This window comes from Taeniopygia guttata, chromosome 3 (genome assembly GCF_048771995.1).
Source record: "Taeniopygia guttata chromosome 3, bTaeGut7.mat, whole genome shotgun sequence".
In the NCBI taxonomy this organism is placed as follows: Eukaryota; Metazoa; Chordata; class Aves; order Passeriformes; family Estrildidae; genus Taeniopygia; species Taeniopygia guttata.
The window spans coordinates 32,731,762-32,754,809 of NC_133027.1; the positions used below are offsets into that span (position 1 = coordinate 32,731,762).

General features: G+C 39.9%; 1 protein-coding gene across 7 annotated transcripts in view; it reads right to left on the reverse strand.

Moving 5' to 3' along the window:
* Positions 1–23,048, reverse strand: part of FILIP1 (filamin A interacting protein 1) — a 117,041-nt gene that overhangs the window by 60,084 nt on the left and 33,909 nt on the right. The window contains exon 2 of one of the 7 annotated variants that reach the window (XM_072926578.1): positions 13,623–13,763. The exons of the other annotated variants lie outside the window; for them this stretch is intronic. The gene's annotated coding sequence lies outside the window, so the exon portion shown is untranslated. The remainder of the gene's footprint in view (positions 1–13,622; positions 13,764–23,048) is intronic. 7 annotated transcript variants of the gene reach the window in all.

Genomic DNA, 23,048 nt, shown 5'->3' on the forward strand with positions numbered 1-23,048 from the left:
TTTCTTCAGTTGACATGTTGGTCACTCACAATTCAACACTGCAAAACAAAGCAGGTTGTCAAATAGATCTTCTTTTACTTGAAAAACAGAAATGCAATTTAATTTTTGAAAAGCATATTGCTGAAGTGTAATTTCTCTATGAGAGTGCAGTGCCAATGCATGACAAATGTCAGTCTGCTGTTTCTCTGAAGTAAGCAATGATTTTATTGCAGGTAACCAAGAAAAATGAAGAATGCAGAGTAAATCAGGTGGCAAATACTGCACAGGATTATTAGATGATAAGTTCCATAAAGGAAAGTTGAAAAGAAGTTTGAAAAATGAGCATGAATGATATGAAATCACTAACAGGTAAACACACTCTTTACAGAAAATTCAGGGCTTCTCCAAAGGGCTCATGGTTATTCAATGCTCACATTTCTGTCTTCTTAAGCATTGAGTCTTAGACTACAACAGCAAACATTCCTCAGCTTTGTCACTTGACCAACTGTATAGCTAAATTTTTAAAGCAATAAATCTAATGAAAAATATTCCACTGCTTCCAAGTATTTCCTCTCATTTAAATTAATCTCTGGTGTTAGTTTGAAGTTTGTTCATTAGTCAAACAGATGCATCAATAACATCACACACACTTCAGATAAGGAGTTCAGAGCAGCAGTTCAGTAGTGATGGAGCAAAACCTAAAATACACTGACTTACCAGCTTTGCTAAATTACACTTGGTATTCAGTTGCTTGCCTGCATATTTGATGCAGGCCAGCATTATAAATCTCTTGCCACAATTAGCCTTGCACTTTTGTAGTTTCACACTCAACATGAAGATTGTCTTTTTATTACGACTGGTTACTCACATCTTCACTAATTCAGTGGAATTCATCCAGCAGCATAAATAGGGAGAGAATTAGACTCTATATTTTGGAGTGAGAGAGTTTCACAAAGAGATTCCTTGCATTGTAGGCCTGCTCTTATCTAAACAATATGTGATACAGGTATACAATGGCCTTTAGCTTCCTGAATGCTTATGCAGGGTGTTTTTCATCAAACAGTTTGGATTAAATACATGAATTACACTTTCTAAAAACAGATCTTCATTATAAGCATGAACAATACCTGAGAACCTCAGGAAATCTTTTGGGTTTCAGATTTATAATGGAAAAATAAACATAGTACTATGTTTCCTCTCAGATAGGGCTTTTCAATTTGTTTAACTTTAATGGGTTTGAAACTTTCCAACCATGCTTCCTCTCAGGAGACAGCACATGGGATTCAATCTGTCTCTATTTTCTAAGTGTTTCCTTCTGAGTCCCTGTGGGTCACTGCCTCCAGCCACTTTCATCTCTAAACCAAACCTATTTTTTATGGCTTACAGTGAATAGCTTCATGGATCCAGAACATCCCACATGTTTTAAGAACAAATATTTGAAGACTGTCTTGTATATGTTTTGCAGTGTAAAACAGATTATTATATTACAGTATATTCTGCTTAGTAGCATGCCGTTTTAGGGATATCTCTGTAGTAAGACAACTCAACTTATAGACTTGAAGGTTCACAATTAATGTTAAATTTAACTTATGTCTGGTTGAGACACATCATCACCCTGAAAATTGCATAATCAACCAGATACACTTAGCTAAGTATGTTAGACTTCATGAAAGGTGGTGTGTCACCCAGTCACATCATAACTCAAGACAGCCACTTTGATCCATCTGTCCTTGTGGGAGCTGAGATAACAATTCATGAGGCCATGTAAAGACCGAGCAGTTGACTTATAGGCTTATCAACCTGTTAACAGAGAAATTAGGAACGTATATTTCAAGTGTGCTTATGCTCATTGTAAATCAGTAGAGGCCCACAAAGGACAAATGCAAAGTTATGTTCATTAAAATGGCAACAAAGAGGCTTAACCATTTGACCTGGTGTTCCATATCATCTCGCTAATTAGCATATGATTGCTGTAAAAGGAGATCAAACTTGGCCTCTTTCAAAATTTCTTTTAAATTTGTAGATTTATTTCTACAGCAAGCCTTACCTGACAGTAAGTGTGGCAGACAGTCTGTCACACTCAGGGACACTGCCCCTAACAGCCTTTCTTAGTGTGAAAGCCTGCCAAAATCAGAGAAATGATAACACTTACTCTGTATTCCCTTATGATGCTGATACTTTTTCAACACATTACCCAAATGCAAAGGTGTCATGTGCTGAAGCCAGAGATACAGGTGACAGAAGCTTAAATGGTGACAGAAAAGGCCAAGGTTTTGATATTCACACAGTCATTTCCAAGGAGTTTAAGGGCCAAAATCAACGGCATGATCCAGCTGTTGTGCAGCGCTCCAGGAACACAAAGCAGCTGTAAGGATGACTGAGTTTTAATTACAGCAGCGTGAAGTAGCCAGAACATACCAGTGATGTTGGCTGCAATACTGTGTGCTGGAAGGGAGTGCTCAGCATTATCATTTTGGATATCCGTCTGCATTTCTGATGGCATCGCGATAAAGAAAAGTTTCTGAGTATTGCATGACATTATTTCAGTATGCAAATATCCAAATCCCAAAACTTTGCTTATCTGTTGTTTCACCAGGGCTCCAAAACTGATTCTGGGGACACTGCCAGTCTAATACTGGTAACAAATGACCTCCTGCTGTCAGTCCTGATAAAATCTCCATATCTTACAGCATTCCTGATCTGCTGAAGAGATTGTGTTCCCTAAAGAAATAACTCATATGATTTATAACAACTTTAGAATTTAACTCTACTTTTTTTTTTCCCACTCCTTATCATATTGCATATTAAACTGGGAACCTTTTTTAACCGTTTCCAGTCAAACAAGAAGACTTTATGTGACCAGTCACCTTGATTGTGACATTTATTGGCTACTCATTTCAATATGTGCTCACAGCACTGGTACTCTGCATGGGAACTCTTCAGCCCCTCCTCTGGTTCAGCCATTTCTTAAGCTTTATGTACAAAGGACAAATGCTATGATTATTTACATGAGCCTGTATTGTTGTTCTGGGCATGGATCCTTCAGTTTTTCACAAGTTAGAATCCACACAAGATTTTATGAAACAACCTTTATGTTAGTTTTACTGACATCAGGAGGAAATCTGTGAGGAATTTGCTGAGAAGGATGTCAGGAGAGGACAGGCTGCATGCTATTCCAAGTCTTTCCCCCGCTGATGGCAATTTGTTCTCCCTTGAAGCTCTTGAAATGGCAGGTTAGATTAGGCTCTGTTACTAGTTCTGTTAGAATCAGATAACGCAAAGGGGTTCTTTGAACTTAATGTGTAGCCCCTCTTGCTAATTGGACATGATGATTTTGGCTCCATAGTACTTTCCTCTGAAATAATAATAATAATGTAATAATACACACATGCACAAGAGTTGATTGAAAGCCATGATACGGTTGTTGCCATTGGCAATAAGTTTGTAGTCTGGATCTCAGTTGCAGATCTAACTGATTAGAGTATGACATGAAAGTGGTTGGTTTCTGACAGGCTAACAAAGTATTGTAGGGACAGTGCAACTGGGTTAGTGAACCAAAACTGGAATTTATTTCTCTGCTGTGGCTTTGGGAACTGTATCTTTCAGGGGCTCTGCTGTGCAGGAATTTGGAACAGAGCAAAGTGATGTGCAGAAGTGCCTGGGTACACAGGGCTGATGGAGGAAAACTCAAGCACTGAGCAAGACAAATTCCTGCCCGGTGATTATGGATCAATATATAGGACTAGGAATGAAAAATAATTTAAATATACTCAAACTGGAGACCAAATAATATAAAACCTCCATCAAATCTGAAACACCCCACAAATGATGAGGAGAGCTAGAAAATATTTTAAATAGTGTCAGTCTGTATCTGAAAGTAGTAGGTACCAAAAAAAAACATCAAAAACAAGACAAGAGAAAAGGGGAGGGGGAGGGGGAGGGAAGGGAAGGGGAAGGGGAAAAGACATTTTCTCAACTGTCAGGAGGAGAGGAGGATGGGGCATCAAATTGACCTTGTTGGCTTAGAAGTCCTCAGCAAGGACCACCCCAGATGGAAATGGATGGCTTTAGCCCCAGGGGATCTGGATAGCCACAACTGTTTACCTGGCTTCAGCAGTGTGACTTTCACAGGACAATCATGTAGAGATACAACGGGATGTTCATACCACCTCAGAGGCTGACTAAAATTATTAGTTTTCATATTGGTTATTCCAGGTAATTTTCCTGGGCTCTGCAGATGTTCATTATTTTATCTGGCTTTAAGAAATTAAAAGGAATCGCATTCCCAAGAGGTTGTGATAGGAGCAGTAAGAGCTGTGGCTGTGCTGAAAGAGCAATGCTGTGCTGTTGGACTCTAAGGCTGCATGAAGCAGACTCTGGATGTGACAGACTCTGAACTGTGAATGAACTAGGCCAAGGGAATGCAGACCTCATTCCTGCATTTGCTTTTGCAGATGACTCCTGTGTTTGTTTCAGTCATGATAGTCACAGGAGAGCCATAAACCTAATGACTAATACAATGAAGAAGAGAAAAAATATCTGACCTTAGTAATCCTGGAGTTTCCTGAATTTCTAAATTTTCAAGCCTAAAGTACTAATCCATTGTGCTGTCTAACCCCAGTCTCCTGTCCTCATGTGCATCATGATTTGAGCAAACAAGAAAAGGTCTTTGTTCTTTTTGACAGTGTTATACTTTGCCAATGTACTTTTGTGAGAGCACATGTTTGCTGCTTGCCCTTCTTGTTGGACTCTTGGCACAGAGATATGGATACTCTTTTAATCAGGACAATTCTCTATTTAATGCACAGCTTGAATAACCAAACCACAGGGTTGTAATTCCTGTACAGACTAGGAGAGGGCCTGTGGCTAGTCTAGCTATGTAAACCATTGTTGCTTTCATCCTCTCACCTGGTCTGCTTACTGCCCTGGAAAAGTGTTTGTCATACAGGTGTTAGGAGAAACAGCACCCCAGTGCTGAGCTTCATGCACTGAAGAATAAATACTTGATTCATCCTGAGGACACTGCTGCCATGGTGGGGTTTGCTGTTTGCAAGTAGTGTAGAAAAGTAGCAAAGTTATAGCAGATGTACTTGCTGAGGTGCTGCATGAGAATCAGCAAAGCCTTTTTGTTTTATGAAAGACTTATTTTTTAATTTTAAAATTGATTCTTGTAACAGTGGGGCATAGTAACACATGGATTATGTTCACCAAGAACTATATCAACAATATTTCCTATGTTTGAAAAAAAAAAAAAAAGAGGAATAAGCATAAATGTAGTCTCGGGAAGAAAATAGATTTCTGAAAATTCCATATCCAGGTGTCTTTCTAAATAAGTATAATCAGCATGAAAGCAGAAAAGGATTTCACAAAATGAAAAGAGGAAACACAGTCATCACCAAGGTAGATTTATAACACTTTAACTCCATTTTCTTAATTCCAAGGTAAACTCTTCTCTAGCTAAATTATGGCACAGATTTATAAAGAACAGAGTTTATGCTGGTATAATTCCATTAATTTTGTCATTTTCAGGAAAACTTGTGGTTTCATCTGGAATACTTTTACATGAGTAAAGCATGCTGACCAACTAAGGAGTAGCATAGACTTGTTTCACAAAGATTCATATTTCCCAGGCTTCATCTGGAAAAACATCTTGGATGCATGAGGCATGAGGAATGATAAGTTATTAGATCATAATTGAGTCAAAAAAATAAACTTTTATGTATCACCCTACTCATGTTTTGATTACTGTGCTTCCCAGCTGCCAGAAAGTACAAACAGGAGTCACAGAGGAGACAGTTCAAGTAGCTGACACCACTAGACAAACATGCCACAAGGTCTGATGAGGGCTGAGACATTTATTCTCTGGAGTGGCCATGTGGCTGAAAGGGACTAGCCAGGAGCAAGGAGGGTGACAGCAGTGCCAGCTGCCTGCAGTGCAGCCTTTCTAGCCCATTTCAGCTGAGCTGGGAGAGGTGGACTAATCACCCCTCTTCCCAGCCCACTGGGGTGTCCCATGCCCAGGGACACCTCTGATTTGAAGGAAAATGAATGTTTGGAGGAAGGTAATGCTGATTCTTTCTGGGGCCTTGCACCCAGCTGATGAAACCTGTCTTGAGACACAGCTGCTCTCAGAGCTCTGGATTGAGCACTGTGCCCTCATGATACCTCACAAATTGTTTTACAGCTTTCTGCTCTTTTGAGTTAACCCATTTCAAATCAAACTGTGAACTTCACATTAAGACAACACTGGCAGTGTCACCATTAGTTCCAGTCCAAACCTCCTAAACATTTGTTTTATCACCTGACAGCCAGAACGTGCCTGGAAAATGGTAAGAGAGGTGATGCAGATTAGCTGGCCTACCAAAGATTTTTCACTCCTGCATTTGGGAAATCTCTGGTGTTAGGCAAGCGCTGGTCAGTTCGTTTTGTTGGCAGCACAGAGCCAAGCTGATAACCCACAAGGTGAAATACACCATGGACACAGGAACAGCGCTCTAGTATCTCTGGTAAGTAGTTTCTAAGGACACTGCTCCTATAACAATGCCAGTCTCCTGCCAAGGTGGTAGAAAACTGCTGAAATCAGCAGGAGCAGGCTGAAAATCATCATGGGTCTTGCCTTGTTTGTATCCTCACTATGACCAACCAAAATACCTAAAAACTATCTATCACTGAGGGAATACAGCACAGAAACTAAAGTCATTCCCTGAGCCTTGCAAGACTGCTTTAACCTAGGAATCAACCATGGGGCATACATTGGTATTCCCAAATACAATTAGGAAATGAGGAAGCCTTTAGCTTTCTACAAAATAAGTTTCAACTTTTCACTTTGAAATTACTTTTTATTTCAAAATTAACTGGTATCTTTAACAAGTATAAGATGAAACAAGAAGATTAATGTCCCAAAAGCAAACTCTAAGCTTTCATTTTGCTGTCTCTTTCTGACCTGATGTAGATATTGAATCTATCTTCTTTTCAGTAGCCATAATTTTCACAGCTCTGATTTTGCTGAAACCAGTAAACTACAGCTACATTTTACATGTGACCAATTTATCTTTCTTTTGTTTAAAAAAAATACAAAAAATAATCACAATGTAGATACCCTTACAGATTTTGCAGCAAAAGGAAAAAAATATTAGACAGAGGACCTGTATCTTCTACAAATAAAGTCTCCAAGAGACAACAGTGTAAAAAAAAGCCATCTGCAGCATCTCAAATTTCAACTGTCAACCAAAGCAGGGAGCAAGTTCCAAATCTCTGTCAGTGACTCCTTTGTAGGAAGTTTCAGTTGTTGATAGACACAGAGTACCAGCTTGCACACAAATGCCTTGTCATTTGGTGAGATGTGAATTTAACCCCCTCCATTAGACTGGGCTGCCTTCTAGCTCCCAAAAGGTTCCTCCTCTGGGAAGTTTAAAACTTCAAAAGGTTTCAAAACAAGGAGTTAAATATAATTTCTGATACTAAACCTGCCCTTCGGTTTCACTATCAATTTTGGTGGTTTTCCAGTAATATTTTTCCCTTTGGGAAAAAAAAAGAATCCTCTGGCTGCATGTATACTGCAGGACTCCTCTCTGACTGTGAGGCCAGCTGTCCTGAAAATACTTCAGGCTCTTAAGCCCTCTTAGCATCCATAACACGTTGGCTGCATCCACACTGCCCACTGGGAATTGCTCCTAGCCCATGCTGACTCCTGAAACGTGCTCAGAGGGGTCGGGAGGCTGTTAAGAGCCTGGCCAGAAGAGTGCCAAGGACCACTCCAGGAGTTTAGCACGAGAACAGGCAGACGTTCACCTTCCAGTATCTGTGCTCATGCCCCGTCACTGTTTAATTTACAGCCTTTCCTTTCCACAGCCTTTACAAACAAAGGAAATGGAAAACTAATCAGCCATGCTAAAGAAAAGTGCAACTCACCGTAAATACACAGTCTGGAGAGAGAAAATAAGCAGTGGTGGTGGGAAAACAGAAAAACCCCAAATTTTTCAAGTTAGGTCAAGGGATGCAGAACTCTAGTACTTATTCTAGAGGCATATTTGTAAGTTGCTACTGAGGAATATTTTGGTGATAGAGAGGTTCAGCAGAAGCAGGATGAGACAGAGAAGGCTGAAGCACAGAGAGAGGTTGCACAACATCCCCACTTCACACCAGGTTTATCCTGGTTTTACTGGGCTTGGTGGCACAAACTTTGAGCTCTTTGTGTCACTGATACAAGGACCAGCACTGGGAGGCTCCAGAGTGGCCCTTGCATTACTCAAAGCCCTGGCCTGCACTTGTCATTACTGTTTGCAAAGAGGTAAAAGGAAAGGAGAGTCTTACTTCATTCCTGGCAGTGCCAGCCCAGTGACTGTCATCATTTCCCTGTAATCCTGCAGGCTTTCCACTGACTTCAGAACTTGTGGCAAAGAAAGTAAAGAAGTAAATGTCAGCCTAAAAGATTTAAATAATACCAATGTCTCACACTGACAGGAGCAGCACAAAAACCTGCAGATATCTCACCTAAACATGGAAAATGGCCTCAGCCACTTTAATAGTTTTCATTTTTAGAAACCATATTTGCATGCCTCTTCTAATGTAATGTCATGGTTTCAAAATCCCTAGACAACAATTTCTTCACTTGAAAAGAATGAAGTTAAAGAGCTATCCTGCATGTACAGGTTGAGCTGGTTTCGATGGGTTTTTTAACAGCCTTTTAATGTTAATCTGATTAAATCTTCACCTGGTTTTTTAATTCAGAGCAAAACTTTAGGCTAAACTGAAAATACAACATAGTTACTTTGAGTAAGGAAGGAAAGGTGAAGGAAGAAGCAAATAAATATTTCTGCATGGGCTTGGCTTCCATTAGCATTACTAGGATTACCTGTTGCCACATTCTTTAATGTCTGTGACAGCATAAAATCCAATTTCATCAGGGATAAAATATAAGTTAATTGTGTTTTTCTTGTTGCAACTAGCCAAACACCCTACCTTTCTTAACTTCATTAAAAGGGCTTCATTTTCTCTTTTTTTTTTTTTTTAACTAGGATAGAGAAAAACTTTCTCAGATGCTTTTCTTAGAAAGTAATTTCAGTTCAGAGACATGGAAAGATATTAAAAAGAGATCCAACAAACGGAGTGGGTGTTTTACAAGCCTACGTGATGTTAAAGTGGTCTGCATTGGTATAAATTCATACGCCTCAGCTTTTATTTCACTTGTGTGACTTAGGTATAAATTTAGGTTTAATCATAATCTGCAGCATCTTTGAAATGGAGTCTGAGCTCTCTGAGGCTATGTTAGGACTGCAGGTGTGTCCTCCTCAGTCAGGCAGTTCCAGTGACCACTGCTAAAGCCCACCTTGGCTCCTATCAGGGAAAGCATCCCCTGGTTACCTTCCCATGGTAAAAGGTGCTGGGTAGAGGGTGGTGTTGTTCTAGTCTCCCTGTAAGAGGACATGGAGTCCTCTCCATGGAGAGTTTTGCCCCTCTTAGTCAGCCTTAATCTCACTAAAGAGGTTGTACCCTTAATTTGGGCACATCCGTGAACTGACTGATAAACTGAGGCTGGATCCAGAAATGCATAATCACAAAGACCGATTTTGCTGATGGGTGGGGAGGCAATAGCAGGTATTTGGCACCTCGTTATCAGTATCTGACACAGTGCCACATTGGTGGCAAGTGTTAAGGCATGGCAGAGGCTGTGGGACTGTGTCCACCCCTCACAGTCCCTGCTATAACCAACCCTGCCAACTTTGTATTAATGAAGTCACGAACTGAAGTGGCTCGTGCTGTTGGGATGGGTTTTCCACAAGGCATCAGACCTCTGCTGCAGGCACGCTTCTGCCTGAGAGGGGCAGAGAACACAATATTTCTAACAAGCACTGAAAAGAGTCAATAGGTGACCCTTACTGAGCTCCCTAACTTGGAAATTTGGTACTCCAGCTACAACCCCTCATGCTAAACTGTTTTCTTGAGAGGAAGAGTGGGGAGAATTTGGCTGTAATTGTACAAAACAACTAATTTAAGAAAGAGCAATAAAAATGCGTCTACATTAGCTTCCTTTCAGTTAGGGAAAGTGAAACTAGAAACTAATTTTTATTAATGAAAAATCTGAAAAAAATTAATCATAAAATTTTCAAGTTCCTATTTACGAAGAGCTGTATGACAGAAAAACAGTGGAGATCTCTGTTGTTGAAGGGAATTGGTAGGATATCTCTAAATATTAAGGCGTCATTGGGTCTTGGAATACAAATTTAAAAGAGTGATTTGACATTTCACAATAATGCCAAAATTTTGGTCACCATCCCAAAAAAAAAAAAAAAAAAAAAAGGGGAGAGAAGTGAGAGATGCATATACAGATGGCATATTATTTGTAGATCAGGTAAGAAAGCAGCACATAAATACATTGCTGGGTTTATTTTCTTTATTTAGTGAAAAGCTGTCTGATCCTGCCGTTATGTAGTGTTGTATTGAAGGTGCTATACTTACTTAAAAATAAGATTTCATTTACTATTTTACATTTAACATTTCATTTACTGTTTTACTCCCAGTGAGAATAAACTTCACTCAGGTTTATATGCCTAGTGTAAGTGTCTAAGTGAGCTCTCACTACCACTGCTTGCTGTGGTACTATTCACTACAGAGACCACAGATAAGAGCTTTTCCTTATCTGCATTTGTCCACATGCAGACTGCATGAATTTCAGAGGTAAGAGGGTTTTTTCAGACCTGCCCGGATGAAAGTTAAAGGGCAGCTCTCCAGAGCATCTAATAGCCAACTGCTAAGCACAGCTGCACCAAAAAAGCAATCTCAAACTAAACAGCTTATCCTTCACTGTATATGTACTGAAAATATTTCCAAGGCTTTCAGAGAAGTCTGAACGAAGTCCCCATGTTGAATAAATATTTCCTTACCTTTGATAATTAAGAATATTTTATCCCTTTCCCTACTTTTACTAATTAAGAATATTTTATACCTTTAAACCTGAAAGATTCTGCTAAATGAAATAGAATTTGAGGAATACATACACCCTATGCCTCTATATTAAATTGTGCAACTCATTTATTCAAAGTAAATTCAAAAACATGGTATCCTACTAAATCTTTTCAATTCATCCTGCACTGCTGGAATCCTGGATGCTGAGAATTTTAAACTTTCTGTGCTGAAAAGCAGACCCACAAGAGCATTTGACCTGAGGCTGTGGAGAAGACTTCCAAAATTGATTAATAGCACTGGGATTACAAGTGTGTAGTTAATTAGAAGAGTGTAATATCACAGGGTGGAAAATTTATTAGGTTTTTAGAATATAGTAATGGATATGAAGCAAGATGGAGGTTTTAGGGTGGAGGTAAGTTGTTCTTTTTCTTCCTTCTTCTTCCTTCTTCTTCATGGGTTTGGATGGTATCTTGCAATCGGACAGAAAAGTCCGCACTGTAGGTCTTGAGGCATCAGTTATTGGGTTAAAAGGGAAAATAATCTAGGTGTCATTTCTTAACTGTGTAGTTTAGCTCTAGTTCAGCCTAAAAAGACCTTGAAGCTGTACATCTGGGGCCATTTTTGTGCTGTTTTTCCTGCATGCAAAGTCTGGTGCAGATGGCGTGCTGAAGTTTTGATAAAATAACAATAAACAAGAAGCTGAAGACTGAAAAAGGCCAATGCATCTCTCGTTCCTGACACAGAACTGCCCCAGGAGGGCTTCCCCTGTCAGGGGAGCCCCCAGGGAAAAGCCCAACATGGGGCCAGCAAAGCCATACTGCACATACCATTGACTGCAAAATAATCCCAACATAAATTTAAAAACAAAGTATTGAAAAATCAGTCAGCAGTTTGTCAGTGAATTCTAGGCCTGCAAAACCACCCTGCTATGAAATGGCCAGAGAATTTAGAGAAACTCTGTGCAGCTGGCAGATGGCCACAAGCTCAACCTAAGGTAGCTGTCATAATTGCAAAAAGTATCCTTATTCTGATTGTACTTACTAATACTGTTATTTCTTTTTGTCATCAAGAAAAAGCAAAAGCCTCCATGGAAAGGTGCTCAGCAGCACATCCCAGTGTTGTGGAATGACTTGGCTGCAGCGATTTCCAGGCACTGGAATTCACCCTGCCATACCCTGTGGAAGCAGCAAACACCAAGGATTTGACAAACCTTGGACTTGTGGAATAAGCATATATGTCAAAGACAAAGAATTACAATCAAATGGATAGGAAAGCCTAGAAAATAAAAATATTGGCAGAACCCAACACTTAGGATTATGGCACAAAAGTCATGAACTGGTGTGGCAAGTCCCCTGTCCTCTGCACAAGGTCTTGCAAATGATTTCTGCAGGGAGTCAAACAACAATTTAAGTAAGCAAGAACAAGGCTGGGGAGCTCTGTGTAAATACTTGTCACTGACTGATCTCTTACACCTTGAAGATGCATTTCTAGAAAGGAAAAAAACCCTGAAAATTGTTCTTCTCATAGTGTATTCAAAGAAGCTGAGAAGTGCCATTATATTAGTCTTTCTCAAACCTCAGAGAAACTTTTCCAAATGTCTGTAGAGGCAAATATTAAATAAATGGCTTGCTGAAATAATGGAACAGTTGTTGGACTTTATAACATGCATATTTTTAAAAGAAAGAAAATATACTGGGAGGGGGAGTAATTTTTTTTTTGTTAATTGTTTTAAAGTCCATAACTAGAAATACATTGTTACAGTTTGTACTCATATCAATTTTATATCAGAGAAAAATAAAGTTTTATTTTTGTAACATTGTTAGATAAAACAGTAACTATATAAATTTGAGAAAGCAAATCACTTATGCCAAGTTAGTGTCAATTAGCATTATGGATGACAGTTTAAGGAGGATTATATGATGTATTGCAGGTTTGAAACAACTAAAAATAGAAAAACTATACAAACCATAAAAATTGCACAATGTGCAACTTTCAGTTCCAGGAAGATTGTGTTTGCAATCTTAACTACAAATGGAATTGCTTTCTGACTGTTGGGATAGATCTTCTGGGGCCATAATTAATACAGACAGTCCCGAGCTTTCCAAATGACTCAGACATTTAAAAATATGATATGATATTGAGCTTAAAGCAGTGAAATTTTTATAAAATAATTTAGTGTTTGCCTTCCAGTTTCGGAGCTGGGTTCACAGTTTCAAAGTATGTTCTAGCACCTTGAGGAAACTTAAAACTGGAAATAAAGAATGCTGTGTAACCAATGTGATACTAGCAATGGGGATTTTAGAAGACAGGAAAAATCCAAGATGAATATTGTAAGACACGTAATACGGTCATAGGATTCCACGGTGCCTGCTGCAGAATTCCTCATTACACCAAGTCCTTAACTCAGGATGCTTATTTTTAACGCATCACGCTAAAAAATTTCAGAGAAAATAATGTGTTTTGAGGATGCCCTTGGGAATCATCAACAGTCCCCAAGAGCTTCCACAGCTCTGCAATTCAGATGAGCCTTTGAAAAACTCATAGTTTTCATGTGCACATGTTCTTGGTTTGAAATAAGTCATTTTGGCTACCTCCTGGAGCTGACATCTTCAGAAAGCTCAGGTATTGCTTTCCAGCCATGCCATCGCAAGAGCATCTCCTGAATGTTGCTTATTTAGGAGTGTGGCTCCACCTGGGAGCTGTGTGTCAGCACAACAGCCCGTGGTGTGCAGGAATACCTGTGTCGAGGGATGCTCCCAGGGCAGGGGCTTCACTAGAATCTAGGTCCGGAGTGGGGAGGAGGGGGTCGAGGGTAGAGGTGTCCCTGTGCCATTGCTCTGCTGCTCCCGCCTTGGGCTGGCTGGGGTCCCTGCTGCTCCCTAGAGAAGAGATAAGGCTCAGGGGCCGCATGCCAGGACAAAGAGAGAAGCAGCACGTTCTGCTTGTCTGCCAGCTGGCCAGAAGGCCAGCTAGAAAACACAGGTTTCCACACCTTAAGTGGCTTGAAAATAGTAATATATTTTATTTAGAGACGCCTGTTGACTTTATCCTTGTGTTTCCAAAGCCGTGACAGTGCACAATGGCCTGAAGAATCCAGGATACACAAGGTGAGGCACTTGGAGGATTGATACAGTACAGCAACCCGGGGGTGAAACCTCACACTCCCTTTGCCTCCAAAGAGCCATAGCACAAGTCACAGCTTTCTGCTGTAATTTGGCAATTAACATTAAGAAACCTCTCCATCCCAAAAAAAGCAGCCGTAATGAGGGAAGGGAAAAAGCTGGTAGGTGATGCGCTGGGTTGCTCACTGAGTAGAGCAGTTCTGCAGAGTATGTGCTGGGCAATGACACAGCGTGGTGACAGGACAGCAGAGAATTTGTGACACTGCAGAGTATTGGTGACACTGCAGAATATTGGTGACACTGCAGAGTATTGGTGACACTGCAGAGTATTAGTGACACTGCAGAGTCTTGGTGACACTGCGGAGTATTGGTGACACTGCAGGGTATTAGTGACACTGCAGAATATTGGTGACACAGCAGAGTATTGGTGACACTGCAGGGTATTAGTGACACTGCAGAGTCTTGGTGACACTGCGGAGTATTGGTGACACTGCAGGGTATTAGTGACACCTCAGGGTATTAGTGACACTGCAGAGTATTGGTGACACTGCAGGCACTCTGCACTCCTGCCTGCTCAGTGGGACCACAGAACTCCCTCATTGGCTGAGCTGCCAACCTGCAGCACAGCAAGACATGCAGCCCGGTTTCTCTCACAGCCCACAAAACAAGGGAAGGTTGGGGACATGGTGACAACTCCAAATCCTGTAGAGCTATAGATGTGCAGGGAGTTAGGAGCTTTGCTCCAGGAGAGCTGGGGATGTTGCTGGGCACATGGAGATCAGAGCCAGCACACTGGACAAAGGCAGGGTCTCATGTTGATAAAAGCTCATTCATACATTTGATTAGGTTGCATAAACAAACAGAATTGTGGACTCCCTGAATTCTGCCCTGACCCTCCTGACTGAGCAGCATGGTTATGGCATAAACAAAGTTTTGCAGGTCAAATACACCCCACACACAGCTGGCATGGAAACACCAGAGCCTGAGGTCTGAGCAACGCTGCATCCAGGCAGACTCACTGGCAGGACTGGAGGGCTCACACAGATTCTGAGGGCTGTGAAACCATGGAGGTCTTTTTTGGGCAAGGAAAACATGGTGTTCTGGGAAGCTGTGATCTCTTTAAATAAAACAGTAAAAATTTTGTTCGACTCTGAAAAATGACTGTTATTTAAATAATTTATATAGTTCTAATAACAGTATAGTCATAAAAGGAACATTACATTATTCAAGGAACAAAGCAGAACTACTGCAGTATCTAAGTCAGTTGCAGTCAGAGTAGTGTATGACCCATTTGCCTATTATTTCTTAACAAACTGTATGTGAATTCTTGCAAAATAGCAAGTATCAACTTGGAATTTGTATCTTTTTTCCCTTGCTCTGAGTGGAATGTACAAGATCTATTGGATTATGGGCAATATAAGGAGAGATACAGTAATGAAATATTAACCAGCGGTAATTGATGCATAATAAATTGATGCATATTAAAGAAAACTGAGCTTCACAGAAAGTTATTTTACTGGTAAGTATTTTAATTTTCTAGAAAATTTGCTTAGAAAACTTCAATCTTGAGCAGCTCCTTCTTGAAAAAGATTGAGCAATTACCCATCTATTTATTTATTTGTGAATAGCAGAAAACATTTCCCACTTGTTATCACACTATTATACGCACAAGCCCTGAATCACAGGTTTCATGACAACTCACAAGAAGCAGAATAGAGATAAATTGTATGAGGCACATGGGATTTACAGCAATTAATTCTTTGGCCTGTGAAAGGTTTGTCCTTCATAAAAATTCAGTGAGAGTTTTTTTCCTTTAATTTGAATGGAGGAAGAACTCAAGACTACTGTCTTTAAAAGTATCTAGACCTAGAAAAAGAAAATGAGTCATGTTTTTGTAATGAAGAGCTGAATTTGTAATGTAATTCACACAATGTAAGAAACAAAGAAGAGTTTGCTGTCAGCAAGCACACACTAGTTATTAAGATACAAAAAGGGTGGACCAAGGCTTAGTGGGTCAAATTCTGACCTCATTTGCCTTTACTCTTCTGAGTTTAAAGATGCTACTCTGGATTTTCATCAACCTCAATGAGATTGAAGTCTGGTGTTCTGTAAGCAAAAAAAAGTGGCATTATTCATGATTTGCAGAAACCTTCTTCACAGAAGACATTGTTTAAAATAGGCACTTCAGGTACTTTCTTTCCACTATTTATTGTTTTAAAGTAATTTTATGAGTGTAGTAATTACATCTATATCTTCCCAAGAAGAGACATCCTGGAATACAGGACTTAAGTAATTTCTATCCTCTGACACTTGACCAAGCAGCAGGATAAGGTAGACATGGTATACTCTTTGGAAAAGCTTTTTCGTCATTAAGCATTAAAATATCTCAAGATAATATTTATGCCTATACATGTCTTCTTCATTTTAATTAAGTGATGACACAGTAAATATAGTGAGCAAAAGAAGGAGTCAAGGTGAATATCACTGTAGTAATTAAAATATTCCGCATTATACAACATTGTGTTGTATTAAAAAGCCCATGAGATTTTGCTGCTGAGCTGAATACAGATGATACTTCACTCACAGACATCACACAGGTGCATCAAAATGCTCCTAAACCCCTGTAAGACAAATGAAGGACAAAGCTTTGGTTGCAGACTTTCCCTCATGAGCATGTTAAACGTAGCAGGGCTGCGATGACATCACAGCTTTTTGGGCTGCCTTTTCCATCCCAGCTGTTGAGAGTTTTGTCGCGTGCACTAAGCAGAATATTTTTCTTTGTTACTCTCATCAGAGTAGTAAGAAGCTATTGATTCTCTCTAGATTAGTTATCTTGTCTTTCCTCATTCACATACACATGCTCTCTCTTCCCCACTGAAGCATGGATCAGGAAACCAAACGCAACAGAAAGCTGAAGTTTTCTTTGGCAGGTTTGCCAAGAAGCCCTAATGAAAGGGGTCAATGAGAGTCCCCATATTCCCATCGATCTACAAGCCACCATTCCCAGGATTTTCAAAGGAAAGCAAAGAGCTCTCAAAGCTGCTTTTCACTCCAACTCCAAGCCCCAGCAACTACACTGGGGTTCGTACAACAAAGTCCTGGACAGAGTGCCTGGTGGGTTACTGTGAAGGTCTGGCTGTGCACAGCTAGTCAGAATGGGACATAAAATGAAGCTGATTTTGTCAAGCGCCCTACACCCCACCAGCACCACTGCACAAGGCTTTGGAATGCATGAAGGGGCACCTCCTTCCCATGACCCACAGGCCACCACGGGGGCAGGAGGCGTGTGACGGATTCTACTACCAAATCAGCCCTTTGACTATCACTGTTATTATCCGAAGTGTTTGCTAGAATTATAGTTCCATTTAATTTATTATCAGTGCCCCAAGAACCCAGGACCCCACATCAGCTCCCCTGGGGCCACAGCCCCAGTCCCAGGATTGCCACACATCTCCACAGAGCCCAACCCTGCCCTGCTTGTCCTTGGAGGCCACAATGCTGGGCCCACAGCATGGTGGGCTAGGCTCCTCCTATCTCCAGGAATGTGCCTAATGCCAAGGCCTGGGGCTATCCCCAGCTGTCTCTCTCAGGTCTCTGTTCCCCAGGGGATTGCCATCCCCAGACCTCAGAAAGCAGCCACTCCTGCAGTGCCCTGACATGTATTTCTTTAATTGTCTAGTTAACTGCTTGTATTCACAGTTGGGATTCTCCTTTGCTCTTGTTCAAGTATTTTAGAAGTTTTTCATTTTCACCAATCTTCATATGTGCATGTAGTAACTTAAATTTATGCTTCCCTTTTCCTACTGTATTTTGCAAAAGCTCTTTTTGCCTTCTGTCACGGGGCAGAAAAATGGAAATCAGCCTGTTTATTCCTGAGAAAAGAAGGACTGTAGAAAAACAAATGCTCCCCTAGTATCTCTCCTTTACACTTACAGAGACATCCTGTTCCCCAGTGATCCTGATTCCAAGCACTGGGATGCCAGGCTCAGAATGACTGGGGAAAGTTTCTCTCTGAAGCTCCCCTTGAAACTTGATTAAACTATCAAGTCAGTAAGGATTACAAGTAAAACAGCCAAAAAAAGATAGCTGTCACAGTCTTAATAGCTGGCAGACAGGAGTCAAGAGACACTGGACACTGGATTTGACCTAACATCCTTTTCTCTGTGTCCTGGGAGGTGGTGGGTCAGTTGTACCCCTGTTCTCTTCTGCTTTCCATTGGCTCACACCAACAGGAGCACTCTGCAGAGGTAATTCCAATCCTCCAAACTCTGTAACTGAAATTTTTTAAGGGCAACATGTACCTTCTTAAGGGCAATTGTATTTTCTCCAGGAAAGGTCCATCACATACTATAGAGTGTTCATAGGACTTTTCCCAGTCAATAATTGTCAAAATTTGTCAAACAAACTTTCAAAATGCCGGTCCCATTTCTTCAATGATCACTGTCACAAATCTAATGAACTGCATACAACAGTGGCTGAAGATCTCAACCAAATAAAAATTTTCATTGATTTCTCAGCTTTTGGTTGAAACCGTAAAACCTTTTATACTGCAATTTCAATCAACAACTTGGGGGGGAATACCCACATTATTTCTAATGAAGATCCCCTCAGAAGACTCAAAACCTTTACTCAACCTCCTAAATATTTGGCACAGCACATCCTTGCAAGCCTGAAATTATTACTCTGTTTGCTAGGGTTTCTTTTATTGTACTATTGTGCAAGACTGTTGTACTTTGTCATTTGTAGCACATTACCTCAGACTTGTCCAGGTACAAAGATGGACTTCTGGGATGATCAGGGTAATAGAGAGCCTATCATATGAGAAGACAGAATGAAGAGCTTGGCTTGTTTAACTTGGCAAAATGAAGGCTGTTAAGGGATCCAGTTGCTGTGTATAAATATATCAGAGAGGCAAACATCAGGGAGATGGGAGAGCCATTTCAACTAAATTACAGTGTTGGCAATGGAACCCGATGGCATAGATTGGCCAGAATTCAACCTATGTGCGAAACGAAAAACAGGTTCTCACATGGGACAAGATTTGGGAACAATTTTCCAGCTCGAGAAACAGCAGCAAAACTCCTAAATGCACTCACAGTGGAACTTGATAAGTGTATGAAAAGGATTATAAAACATGATTCCTGCAATAGTATAACAATAAATTTGATCACCCATTAGATCTTTTCCAGTCCTGTGTTGCCATATAAAGTTATAATATCTCATGCAGATTCTGTACACTTCAATCATGTATGCTTCAAAATGAGATATGCCAGCAAAATTTATATGTTTCAAGCTATTTAAAAACAAAGCAAACCAAACCAACAACTCTAACCAAATAGTTCTGTTTAGTAAGTGTATTTGTTCAGGTTAGGGATAAAACTTAAAATAATTTTCTCTCCCTCAATGACAATAAATTCAATAGAACCCAAATACATTACAAAATAAAAATCTTTTTCATTCAGTTGTCCCCACCAAAATTCCTAAGATTATTGATAATTAGTTCTACTTGTCATCTAGAACTGTTTAAGCTTTATTACAATTTTTATAAAATATTTTATCCATGGATTAGAACTTTTGCAGCTGAAGTTCAACTGTTATTTATGGTATTCTGCTCTAAGCTATAAATTAATTAAGGACAAGAACATTTTTGTGCTAATGCATTTTATGTTGGAGGGTATCCAAAAGATATAGCCAAGGGAACAGAATTATGATTGTTTCTAATTTATGTTGGTTATAGAATGGGTTGAAGGGAGGGAAGACTTTTTTTAAAAACAGAGTCGTCTGGTTTTGGAGATACTAAATTTTTTTCATGCTTAAAAGTTTTCTTATGCTGAGCTTGAAGTAAAAACCCATTAACTTCTACAAAGCAGAAAATTTCTTGGGTAAAAATAAATAGTTTGTAAAAATCTACTTCCACCAAAAGCAGTAAAACAGTTAAATAAAAATTAATCATTTATGAAAAGTTCTTCTTTCTAAATGCAAACCCACACACACACACACACACAGAGCCCCTGTGAATGGAACCAAACTATAGCCATGACAGTACTACACGTATTTTCACTTTCCTGTAGCTCTTTCTTGGAATTTTGATGAAAAGACCAGCATGCTATCTTCATATAAAGTGTGCTAGCTCAGTGAAGGTAAAATTTAATATGAAGATGCCCCAAAATTACTATAATATCATAATTAATAAGTGGTAATTAATAGTATCAAATTCTGATTCACTTTACTCTCAAATAAGATGGCTTCATAAACCTAGCTTGAGGTTTCCTGGTTTTATTAGCGGTTCACTGCCTTAGCCAGCATTGAAAATTAGTTAAAAATCTCCCACCACTTTCTTGCAAACAATGTTGAATTTAGCTCTCAAGATTCAGCATTAGATACTCAGGAAGAAAGGAAAACATGTCTCCATTGTCACCAGCTAATGGATGGCTTAGGATCTGAATTACTGACTTCTAACATCTTTTCCTATCTTATATAAAAATTCTTCTGAAAGGTTTCTAAGTTTCTGACTTTAATAGAAGACAGTGAAAATCAAGTTACATATGTTTACATAACTTTGCATGCATTTCTTGATTTTAATTTTTTTTTATCGTCTGCACATTCGCTTATATTGGGAAGGAACATCCACCCATCCATCTTCTCTAGCCTCTTGTTATTCAACATCCTTCTTCCATGCCTCTTCACACCACTTTCTCTCAAGTAAACAAATCAAAAGTTTTGCTTTTGACTCTGACATTGCTGGTGATTTTCATCATAGCCTCTGATCCTATTCCCATTTGTGCTGATTTTGGCTGGGACAGAGGTAATCACAGGAGCTGGTATGGGCTGTATTTTGGATTCATGCTGGAAACAGGGCTGATAACACTGGGAGGTTTTCCTTGCTTCTGAGCAGAACTTGCATAGAGTGAAGGCTTTTTCTGCTCTTCATCCCACCCCAACAGAGAGGAGGCTGGGGGTGCACAAGGACTTGGGAGGGGACACAACCAGAGCAGGTGACCCCAACTGACTAAAGGGGCATCCCAAACCATATGGTGTCACATTCAGTATATAAAGCTGGGGGAGGAAGAAGGAAAGGGGGAACATTTGGAGTGATGGCATTCATCTTCTCAAGTGTCTGACGCTCATGATGGGGTCCTGCTCTCCTGAGGATGGCTGAATTCCTGCCTGCCCATGGGAAGTGGTGCATTTGCTTGTTTGTGTGGCTTTTGCTTTACCTGTTAAACTGTCTCTATTTCAACCCACAAATTTCCTCACTTTTACTCTTCTGATTCTCTCCCCATCCCACTGTGGGGAGGAATTAAGTGGCTGTGTGGGGTTGAGTTGTCAGTTTGGATTAAACCATTATATTGTTATATATGATTAAGGATTTAATCAGAAGAGATAGGCATTTTTCAAGTTCCTGATTTGCCTCAGCAGTCCACATTACACATATACATCAAAACAGCCATGTTTCCTCCTTAAACTGCTGCTTTTGTCTCAAGCAAAATTAATTCTTGATTGGAACAAAAGCCATCCATATGCTTGGAACTTTTTCAGAAACAAACTGGTCACAAGTAAATGAAGATTGATCAATTTTCAGAAGACTGATATTCTGAAATATTTTCTCTTACAGGGGAAAAATGTCCATGCTAATTTTAAGAAAAAAAATTGATCCATATTCAAAAGAAAAAGTTATATACTGTTATATACTGTAGATAAAGTAGATTCTGTATTTACACATTATTAAATCTGAGAAATTCTGATACAAGCCTCATGGGCCACATTATTTTGCTCATGTTTGTATGTCAGAAACAAGAGCTTCACCAAGGAATCTCCAGCACTGTAGGTTTTAAGTCCCTGTTGTGAATGGTCAAAGTATAGTAGAGCCTCTGTAAGTGATGCTAGTTTCTGTGCTTCTCTGAAATATTAGTGAGAAACAGTGTTAAGGATGGTCAGAAAGTGTATGATACTAATTCTAGGTTTAGAGTGCTTCTTTTTTTGTTTGTTTCTTTTTTTTTTTTTTTTTTTTTCATTTCCTGTGGAAGACAAATCTGTTCTCAAGTATCAGATGATTTTTGTGCATCATGGCAGCCAGAGAGCATTGCTTTGGCTTTCCTTGTTCATCCACAGCTCAGGGATCTGAGCTCTGCAGGGCTCTGGTGCTGACTGCCTTCCATCCTGGCTGTGTCTGGGAAGAGAGCCAGAAAGGTGAGTGATGCTGACATCTTTCAAACCCATACAGTTCTAGTAGAAAACTAGTCTATGCTCCTATAATATTCTGGAACCTGCTCTCTTTTGCTGATTACTGTTGTTTTACATGGGCTTTGAAGCAGTCTCCACCAACAAACAGAATGGGATGGTTCTTCACACACTGAAGAGCAGAACTGCAGAACTCCTCTGAATGCAGAAGTTAACATGACTTGGGAGGAGACATTCTTGGCAGAAATACTCACTTATGATTGCTACCCAGATAAACCACATCAGGTTAGGGCAATCTCTTGAAGTGAAAATAGCTGGAGACAGAAAGAGTGCTCGGGGGAAGTTTCAAATTTGTGCCATGCACTTGCTTTCCCCTGCTGGCAGTTTTCAGCTGCTGGTTTGAGTGTTGGTTGGTTTGTCTGCTTGCCCAGAGTGGAGCACAAATGCAATCCCCAGCTGCCACTAATTATGCTGCAGAGTTCCTTGCAGCTGATTGAATTTCAGGGGTTCGCACAGAGAAGCCTTGAACCTCATTTTGGGAAAACCAGTGGTGGCTTACTACTAATTCAGCAAACTTCCCTCTCTTCATCTGCTTGCTTATGACAAGACAGGGAAGTAAAACGGGAGGACTTGATGCTTAGCTATTTTAAATTACTGGCTTGGCTGGTACCCTCGAAAGCAGGCTTCTTTGTCCCACTGTAGTTCTGACATGAAAAACATACTGTTATCTCGGCAAGGATGGTTTATTGAACTGTTTTGTTCAAATACAAAGGACTTCTATTTTTAGAAGCAAAACTGTAATTCATACCCTACAACAACAAAAGCCAACTGTATCCTGAGCTGAGGTACACAAAAAATTAT